General features: G+C 50.9%; 1 long non-coding RNA gene across 1 annotated transcript; it reads left to right on the forward strand.

Moving 5' to 3' along the window:
- Positions 1 to 2,156: 2,156 nt before the first annotated feature.
- LOC307177509 lies at positions 2,157 to 9,399 on the forward strand. Its single transcript, XR_013825054.1, has 3 exons — positions 2,157 to 2,508; positions 3,381 to 3,532; positions 9,007 to 9,399. It is a non-coding gene; the product is annotated as an uncharacterized lncRNA (long non-coding RNA).
- The last annotated feature ends 1,137 nt before the right edge of the window (positions 9,400 to 10,536 follow it).

The following is a 10,536-nucleotide window of genomic DNA, read 5'->3' on the forward strand; positions in this document are numbered from 1 at the left end:
CTTCTTACCACCAGGAGTAGAAGGGCTCCACTGGAGAGGGGGCCAGGGTCATGCTGGTTATTGGCGAAGACTCGTATCCTGGAAGGGCAATGTGAAACCTCAAATCTTTCTTTTGGCGTGTGAGCTCACAGCTAATTGACAAGGGCGTGTCCTGTGTGTGAGCTGCTGAGATTTTCCATGACGTCAGCAGGACCCAACAACATCCTGGGCTGTCCCAGAGCTTCAGGGCATTGGCTCATGAGGACTCCTGGCAAGGACTAGCCATTGACAGTGGAGAGCCCACGGATCACTGTTAAGGCTCCTGCTCTTGGCAAGTTATGACCTAATGAGAATCGGCATTGTCCAGTGCTGAGCGCAGTGGGCACTTAATAAATATTTCTTAATGAATGAATGAATGTATGAGTGAGGGAACAAGTGAATAAAAGGCCAAAGTGTGGCCATATGCTTTATTTATTTGTTTTTAAAATTTATTTATTTACTTTTGGCTGCGTTGGGTCTATGTTGCTGCGCAGGCTTTCTCTAGTTGTGGCGAGCGGGGGCTACTCTCCATTGCGGTGCGAGGACTTCTCATTGCGGTGGCTTCTCTTGTTGTGGAGCACGGGCTCACGGGCTCTAGAGCACAGGCTCAGTAGTTGTGGCGCGCGGGCTTAGCTGCTCCGCGGCATGTGGGATCTTCCCGGACCAGGGCTCGAACTCGTGTGCCCTGAATTGGTAGCCGGATTCTTAACCGCTGCGCCACCAGGGAAGTCCCTCGGGCCATATGCTTTAACCACAAAGGTTTTGGGTTCAATCCCTAACTGTGACAAGGAGCTTTAGCCCTTTCTAGAGTTTAGTCTGTGTTATGTGGTCCTCTGAGGGGCTTTCTCTGGTTGCTTATTAATTCATTCAGCAAATATTTATTGACCCCCCACCATAAGCCAGGCTCTGAGTTCTGGGAAGGGGTGGGATGCAGCAGCCCGGCTCATCACCACTGCGGGAGATCGTCTCCAGCACCGGAAGCCTGTCGGCCTGGGTGGAGCAGAATCCCTGGTAGTGACAACCCGTTTGCTTTCTTGCTTCCTAAATCACTACGCCTGACATTTGCTCCCAGATAGCATTCTGAGTCCAACGTGATGTTCTCATGCCTTTGCTCTTAAGACGAGAAGCCCCAAATAGGAAAGGGTGGGGTGACTTGGACTGGGTTTCTGGCAATTTCAAAATCTCCAGGATCGATTGATCCGTCTGCCCCTTCGTTAGCCGTTCATGAACGAGCCTGGGGGGGTCCGAGCTTTACACCAGTTGTTGCTGGAACACGACCTGCTCCCACGCTTCCTCCACTTGGTGCCAGGCCTGCCAGGTGAACCCCAGATAATGCCGGGCTCTGCTGACGTCATGGAAAATCTTACCAGCTCATGCAGAGGACACACACTTGTCAATTAGGTGGAGAGCTGACTGCCAAAAGAAAGAGGTTTGCGGTTTCACATTGTCCTTCCAAGAGACAAAGCGCTCTCTGCCCTGGCGTCCGAGGAGCGTTTTTCCACGCACGGTGCTGGGCTGCCCAAGTCCAAGGCTGTGCGAGGTGCCCCCCAGCCCCTGTTGGGATGTGGGGAGGCGGAGGTGAGGGAGATGCCTCTCTTTGTTCTGGGCACCTGTGACGGTGCAGCTACCTGGGTGGGAGGGAGGGATGGGGGACGCTCTTGCGGGTTTGCTCGTTCGGGAATAGAAATGACAAATGGCTCCCGCTGGGAACCCTGCCGGCCTTCCTGCCGGATCGTTTATCTCAGCGGCGAGTGATTTGCATACTGGCGGGGTGGGAACCGCCGCTCTCAGCGCTCGTTTCCCCTACGCACCCTTCCCCTCTCCTCCCCCGTTCCCACTCCAGCCCGACTCTGGACGGGGCTGCGTGCCCCACGGCCACCTTGAGTGGGGCCCTAAAGCCCTTAAACCCCACGGGAACAGCTGAAAATGATCATCGTGTCACCAAAAGGCTCCTGTTTCTAAGGGGTGGGGGGCTCGGGACACTGTGCCCCGCCCTTTGGATGTTCTGATAGAATGGGCCAGGAGGAGGAAAGGGGGAGGGGATGACCGATTGTCCGCCCTGGTGCCAGGTGCCCTCTGCCCCCACCCCCGGGGGCCTAGCACGTTCCCTGAGGGCAAACAGCTGAGAGAGGCAGGATCTGAATCCACATCTGCAGACTCCAGAGCTTACAGGTCACGAGGAGGCCAGCTGCACCCTGAGGGCGTCAGGGGAGAAGAGGGCGGGTGGTGGTGACCAGTGACTAGCCACCACCTGGCCTCGGAGGCTGTGAGCAGGTGGGTGGTGGCCAGAGGTGCTATAGGCGGGGTGGCTCGGTTGTTCTGAAAACCAGACCCTCTTTCCCCTTCCTGCTCCTTCTCTGCTTCCTGATGACCTCATCCTTCCACCCTACATGCTCAGAGACTTCCAGATCCCCCCACTTCGCAGGGCCAGTCGCTCCGGGGTGGCAGCTGTCTGTGGAGACAGCCACTCACCAGTTGCCGGCTTCGTGGGTGAGTTCCTGGTTGAGAGTGTCCCTCGTGGCTAAGAGCAGGGTAGGGGAGTTCCGAGGGCGGCGAAGGCTGGGAGGCCTCACTGGGAGGCCAGGCTCAGTGGGACCGGGGTGTCCCCGGGGAGAAGGTTCCCACCGGGGACCCACTTGGACTTTGTGCAGTTGTGTCTAGGCCCTTCCTGCAAATCCCTTCCCAGCTGCTGGCCTCAGGCCAGCGGGAAGCGTCCTACCTGATACTCAGTGAGGGTCTGGGGGCGTTTTGTGGAAGTCCCTTCTCCCCCAGGCCTCTGCCCACCCCGCCCCGGGGATCTCAGTACTGCACTGTGTGGCGGGGCGCTGCCTGGGAATACCCCTCAGCCCCCTGGCCCCGGGTGCGGGTCGGGGGAAACCTGGCTTTCCTTTTTCCTGGTCTGTGAGGAATCCTGCAGGTTGAGTGGGAGGCCCACAGTTCCAAGAGCGGCAAGGAGGACACACATTATCTGTAAGAAATCCGAAAACAACAATAAACCCGGCAAAAGTTGCTCTGCTTTTTGTTAATATCATGAACCCATGATTCCCAAAAAATGTCCCTGAAAAAAATTTTTGTTGATCTAAGTTCTAAACAATGGCTGTTACTGTTGGGTTTTAATAATATATATGTAAGCTTTGAATTAACACCTTTTTTTTTTATTACTTAGCCTTTGATAAACATCCCATTCTTTGTCGGAGTCAGTTTGGAAAAGCCCAGTTGTGCTGTTGGCTCCCCGCGCGGGGAGGGCCGCTCCTGTTCATTTGGGGAATAAGTTTATGGGGGTTTGGGGTCGCTGGAGATCCCTTCGGGTACAGTTTGTGGGTCCCACCCCCGTGGAATTGCGCTTTCCTGCTTTTAAACAGCAGATTAGAAATAAACAATGACAGCACAGCGACCGCAGGGATGAAGAGAACTTGACTTACTTCAACTCAGTCATTCTGTGTGACTCCACATCAGTGTTTAAAATTTAAAACAGGGAAGCAGTATGAACCGTGACAAGAAGTATTTACGTTTGGTGAGTACCGATTTTAGTTCATACGTGAAATATTTTACTGAATGTGAACAGTCTTTTTAAGATGAGCATTTATTCTTCTTTCAAAATGATTTTTTAAAATCACACATCAAGAAAAGAATAGCTGTTTACACATTATATTGCAGTTTTAGTTTCCTAGGGCTGAAGTAACACATGACCGCAAACTTAGGGGCTTACTGCCACACAAATCTATTATTTCACAGCTCTGGAGGCCAAAAGTCTGAAATGGGGTGTCCCCTGGCCAAAATCAAGGTGTTGGCAGGGTTGCGCTTCCTCCAGAGGCTCTCGGGGAGAATCCTGTACCTTTTCCAGCTTCTAGAGGCTGTCTGCTTTCCTTGGCTTGTAGCTCCTGTCTCACCTTCAGAGCACTTCGCTCTAACCTCTGCTTTTGTCCTTACGTAGCTTCCTTCTCCACTCCCAAGTCTCCCTCTGCCTCACTCCTATAAGGGCCCATGTGATGAATGTTAGGGCCCACCTGGATAATCCAGGCAAATCGCCCCATCCCCAAATCTTTAGTCTAACTATGTTTTGAAAAGTCCCTTTTGTTCTACAAGGTAACATTCATAGTTTCTAGGGATTAGGATATTTTGGAGGGGCTATTATTCAGCCCACCGTAATTACCCCACATAAATTCGTTGTATGGGGTGTGGGGTAAAAAATCACCCACTCTGGATGTGAAATGAGGCCTGGGGGCTGAGGCCTGGCACGGCCCAGAAAGCTTGTGGAGAACATGTTCTGTCTGAGGGGAGGGGAGATTGCATTTGGACGCAAGTCAGGGATGTGCGTGTGTGTGCCCCTTTATGTGTGTGGTTCACTTGCCTGATTGAGTGGTGTGTGAAGGGCGCATGTGGGGCTGTTTGTAGGGCTATAAAAGCTGGCCGGGCTCCAGGGTCCGAGCTGTTGAAGCTCGGCCCTGGTAGGACCTTCATGCACGCATTATTACCACCTGACATGCATATACAGTATAGACCCACTCTGGTTCATAAGTTATTGAGGGCCTACTATGTGCAGGCACTCTTCTGACATTCAAGATTCAACAGTGAACACACAGACAAGCCCTGCACTCATGGAGTTCATATCACACCCATATGTGTTTGTTTATTATCTGTCTCACCCATAGAATGTATGCTCCTTGAGGGCAGGAACTTCTCCTGTGAATTAGCCACTCCCCAAGTGGCAGCCCACAGTGAGCATTTATTGAATGAGTTAATGTCCCATTGGGACCATCTCTGAGAGGTAAAAATTTGGAATTACGGCTCTCCAAGTAGACATGCCCCAACAGATGACAAAAATGGATTTTCTTTTTTGCACATTATTTATCGTGGCAATGCTGTTGTTTTTCCTTTAACATTTCCTCAAAAGTCTTGGAATTCAGTGTATATCGTGGGTCCAAGTTGAATTTCTGAACAACTAAATATGGAAGGTTTAACGCTGAGCCTTCAATGGTCATTCATCGTTTTGCTGACACGTATTATGTACCATGAAATCCAGCCAGACTGAAAACATGGTCTTAGAAGCAGTAATTTCCCCCAAATCACTGGATCTGAAAAACCTCCACTTGGCCTTCAGACTTTGTACTGCTTTCTAATGCTCCCCTTTCCCTAAACAAGGCATGTTGCTCCAATACCCTTTGGTCCCCACTCAGCCCTGCTCTCCACTGGGACGGAGAGACAGAGGAGCAGACGGACAGACACTCAGCGTGGAAGTGAACGGGCTTCTCAGTTTTCAGGCAGATGTCAGTCTCCAAGTAAGTTCAGCCTGCTGCTTTGGATTAATTTGGGGGATCTTTCTGATTCTCTTTGGGCCCTGCAGAAAGGGATAAGGGCTTTATACTTTGCCCCAGCTTTTCCTGTTTCAATTCAGAATCTCAGAGCTGAAGCGTCACGCTCCTTTAGGAATGTACATAATCTAGGCACTCAGAGTAGGGTGCCAGCCGCCCTGGGGTGGGGTGTGAAGAAAGCGAGACCCAGATGGAACGCCCGACTTACCAAAAGGCAAGCCCAAGACAAGAGACGGATGAAAGGGAATAATGTTAACTAACATACACCCCCGAAATGGACATAAATTCAGGCTGAGATTCCATCCCCGGGTTCTGATGACATGAACCACAAGAACAAAGCTAAGGGAGATTTTTAAATGTCATCACCAGGCTCCTTTCTGGAATTACAGCTTTGTTATTTATTATGTACCATGAGGAACATATAATTCCTTATGTTCAGCGTTGCTGGAGTACTTTCAGCTCGGCCATCCTGCTGGATTCCACACCACGTCACCATGTCAGTTTGAGTCCTTGGTAGAGTTGCCAGAAGTGGAAAGAGGATTTTTTAAAAAAATAGATGTTATCTAGGATCATCCCAGACCAGGAAAAAAGTGGCAAGAAGGCTGAAGTCCAGGGAGCAGAGTGATGGCCCTAGCCTGCTAAGGACCAGGATTTGGGGAGATACGCGTTGTCCACAAGCGGCATGGTGGGAATTTGCTTGCATAACTGTGATCTAAAAAAAAAAAGCCCAAGTATGTGTGGCCAGTTGGCTGAGGCTCCAGGCTGAAGCTGTCTCCTGAGCTCAGCATCCCTGAGACTCCAGCAGTGTCCCTGGGGGAGAGGGACGAGTGTGCGGCACATTGGCAAATCTGGGCAGCCCTAGCCCGGCTGTATTTCACCTTTATGCCCACCGAGCTTCCTTCTGCTTTCGGAATGGGGAAATTCAGACATCAATCTGGGCTTTCCAAGAAGTTTCAGTTCCACGTTTTTAGCCCGAGAAGGAGGCACGCTGACAGATTCTGGCCACGTGATGACCAATGGGCTGACCGTGGCTTTCTAGCAACGCTGTAGTGTCAAGTCAGGGTCGCAGGGCTGAACGGGGTGCTTTCTGCTTTTCCCAGGCCATCCTCTCTTCTTTCAAATTCGACCTTCTAAACAAGGCATTGCCACTTGGTCATGATAAGGCAGCCCTTAGAAGGAGACCACATTAAAATTGTTATGTAGCATGCCCAAGACAACGACCATGCAAACTCAATTCTGCAAAAAAATAGTTTAATTGATTTTCTTAAAAAAAAAATCTATTATGTTTCTGTGGGCCTGTCTATTGATTTGCAGCCCCACAGCAGTAAAGAAGAAGCTTTGTGATCAATAAAGCCAAAGTGTATCTTACCCCGAATCAGTTCTGCGGGCCCTAAGGGGATGCGACCAGCCGGCCTCCCCAGACAGTGACTGGAGTATGAACAACCTTCTCCACGACGGCCGAGATTTATTTCTATTGGCATAAACATAACAAATGAAACCCTGATGACTTTTCTTGCTCTGCAAGCCAAGAATACATCGCATTAGTCATCAGGAAACATACAAGTACACAATTTGCAAAAAGAAAAGGAAAGCAGTGCATTTTTAAAAAATCTTAGTGCATTAACTCCTCCCCCATACTTAATTAGGATAATAATTTACACCTGGCTCTTTGCTGGTTTTCTTTTCTATTCTCTGCCCCCTCCTTCCCCAATGCTGCTTCAGATTGGTTTCACAAGTGTTGGAAGGTTTTTCTGCCTCTGCGGTGAATACCAAGTACAGGTAACTGCAATCTGACAATCCTGTGTAGAACTAACATTGCTATCTTATCCTCTAAAAAATAATAATGTTGACCTAGATAAGGCACCTGCAATAACACGCGAACGGCAGCTGGGGAAGCACTGCAGACACCATCAGGAAGCATTGGCTGCGCGGAAAGAAGAGCTCCCTGAACTTGATAAGTAATCTTGGCTGCTGTTAATTTCAGAATTTGTCATTTGCATTTTGCCCTTAAACTGGAGGACACTGCCTGAGGCAGATTCTGAACAGATGCTGTGCAAACTCATCCTGCTGCTTTGAACGGATTTAGGAACAAGCTTTCTTCAGGCCTAGCCCTGTGCTGGCCGATTGCCACCCCCTCCAATGAAGTTGATCGGTAGGGCTGGATGGGTGAGGGTGCGGTGGTGCAAAAGGAGGTTGTCAAGGTCAGCGGGGACCAGATTTTGAAAGACTTTGCCTGAGGGCACTGGGGAGCCAGAGAGAGATTATTGAGAGGGGAGAGAGAGTGATCAGATATGTACTTCACAGCCATCTCTGGCTACAGTGCAGGGCTCCAGTTTTCAGGTCCGCTTTTTGTACACACATGAAGATGATGATGATGGTGATGGTGATAGTAGCTAACATGATGGACCAGGCTTGGCTCCAAGTTTCATTTAATCCTCACACCAACCCCAGCAGGGAGATGCTGTTATTCCCCCATTTTACAGACAAGGAAACTGAGGCACACACAGAAACATCCCACATGACAGTGACCATTGCATGAGCCGCACTCCCTTGGTCAGGCAGGTGTGGAGTTCTTCCCTATTTTAATGCCCCCCCAGGAATGCATGCTGGATGAGAAGCACCAAGTGAGGAGCTCTTTAATAGAGGAATAATAACCTTGACTCAGTTCAAATTTGTATTCTAAAAAGAAAATCACTGGGGGAAAATGCAATTATTAGTAAATGATCTCATGTGCACATCTTCCGGCAGGTTAATATGAACCAGTGTGGAGCCCCGGGCAGCTGCGGGGAAATGGGTGGAGGATGGTATACGTGGCAGGGGAGGGACGGTACCCGCCTAGGGACCCCCAGGACCACCCTGCCCTCCTCTACTCTGCGCCACTGAGAGCCCAGAACTCATTTCTCAGAGGCTTGGAAGGTAATTCCTTAGCACAGTAGCCCCAGGCGGCCTTTAGTGCCAGAGGGTCTCTGAGCTGCACGGTGGAACCCTGGGCCCCACCCCAGGCTGTGAAGTCGGAGTCTCTAGGGGAGGCCTGGGCTCCTGCAGTTTTACTGCCTCATCTGAACATCAGCCAGAGCTGAGAGGCCCTGGGCTGACCCTTTATGCGCTTACGCATCTCCCTTAGGTGTAGTGGCCGCTCTCTGAGCACCAGCTCAGAGGAGGCAGAGCCGGAGGGGCAAGGAGAGAGGCCAGGGGTAAGGGGAGGCAGGGAGCAGCCTCGAAGCAAATTCCTCTCTCCTCCCACCTCGTCTGGTTGACAAAAAGGGCCACAGGCTGGGGACCTTTGGTGGCTGTGTGTGTCTGGCACAGAGAAGGCACCGAACAGCTGTATACAGGGTAAAAATGGGTGGACAGTGAGGGGGGTGGGAGGGGGGTGGATGGGTGGGGGTGGGGGTGTGTGATGCGCTGGCCACCCAGGCTCCTCTAGTTGATGCTTTCACTGGGTGTGGTCGTGGGGGCAGAGATGGGGAGGTGGCCGAAGATGTGAGGTCTTCTGTTCGCTTTGGCCCTGGCTTCACAGGACACGTCTTGGAAAATGAAAACCATGTCGGTGTAAAATTAGAGCTTTGACTGAAAGCCAGCCTTGAACACAATTTGTCTTCCGTTCTTTAACTGAGAAGCTGAAAGAGTCTCAGTGTCCGGAGGGGATCTCTAAGACTTCTGGTTTCTTGTTCAGCTTTCCAGGTGAAATCCCATCCAAGCGTGGCTGGCTCCCAGCTCTGGAGTTCAGCTTTCTCTTCGGTGGGCTTCCTGGTCAGGACCCCCAGCATCTCCTTCCCAAGGTCTCTTCTGCGTCAGAACCCAGTGTCTCCCGCTGACTGTGAGCCCCCCACTTCCCCCCTTCCTTCCTGGCCTGGCCCCCATCCCCCACTAAGCCAACGCTATCCTCCTAAACATTGGACAGCCTCTGACCCTGGATGTGACCGGATGCGAAATGAAGAGGACTGGACAGAGGGGTGAGCTGTTCGTAGCGCTCGATTTCATAGTCACTTTAAAGACCTGCCCTCTATTCTGAGATTATATCCTTTCTACCTTTTGGTGTTAGAAGGTTCTTGGTTTTATAAAATGATGGGGATGTTGGATGGCAAATGCTTTAAAAATTGTACTTACTCAGAGAATAAGGTGGCCATCCATGCTCATTCCCTACTTTTCTGTTTTGAAGTTTTGCCGCATGGAGCAATCCAGGTGAGGGTGCCACAGGGCGGGGCTTCCCCCGCATAGGGATGGAATTCGGGTGGAGGCACGGGAAAGAGCACTGCTGTTCCAGAACCCCAGTGACCCTTTTGAACACCTCGCTTTCCACCAGCCTAGGCATTGGGAGGACATTCATCTGACGAGCATTGATTGAGCACCTGCTGTATGAGAGACACTGGGTCCTGGGGATACCAAGACGTATGACACCATTCCTGCTCTCGGGTGGGAGGGATAAGACTAAAAGGCAAAAAGTGTCACTTGATGAGAAACAAAGTGCCTTCAGAGGACAGAACCATTGCTGGCATCACATGTCCCCCCAGCAAAGCCACAGTGTTACCTGGGTTAGTAACTGGGCCTGGAGTTCCTTTCTGTTAAATGGGACAGAAATCTACACCTCAAAGACAATACCTGGCGCTTTTCAGATCAACGTATGTGTATGTGTCGGCGCCTGCCTTTTACGCGTAAACCCGTATCACGGCATTTTATGGTCATTTGTTAGTGTGTGAGCTTCACGTTGGTGGTAAAGATCGGGGAGAGTGATGTTCACAGGTGTGGAATAGGTGTGTCATTTTGAATCTTTAGGGTTAGCTGCAATCTGTGCTTTCTTCTTATGGCTGGTCCTTTCCGCATATGTGCGTGCTAGAGAGAAGGGGAGAGAGAATGGGTGGCCTGGGATAGAAAATGGTTCCTGCTGACTCACATGATCCGTTTTCTCATTGCCTGAGTTTCTAGCGAGATCAGCCACAAGAAAAATCAGAATGAGAAAGGGTTTCCTGGTAGAAGAGGAGACCATTTTCGGGGTGTGGTATGTGATTTAAGATTTGGTGCCCTGGTCCTGAGATGGGATGAGGTGTGCTGTTTGGGTACATGCGTGGCTTCTCTGTGGTCCAGCTGTTCCAGGGGTCAGCATGCATGCTTGCCGGTTGGAAGGCCACCCTGGGACAGGGGACACGGCGGTCCTGGGAGGCCCCCTGGGTGGGAAGGGGAGCAGTCGTTGCTGGGCACTTTTGCC

The sequence above is a fragment of the Stenella coeruleoalba genome (genome assembly GCF_951394435.1).
Source record: "Stenella coeruleoalba genome assembly, chromosome: 19".
Lineage (NCBI taxonomy): Eukaryota > Metazoa > Chordata > Mammalia > Artiodactyla > Delphinidae > Stenella > Stenella coeruleoalba.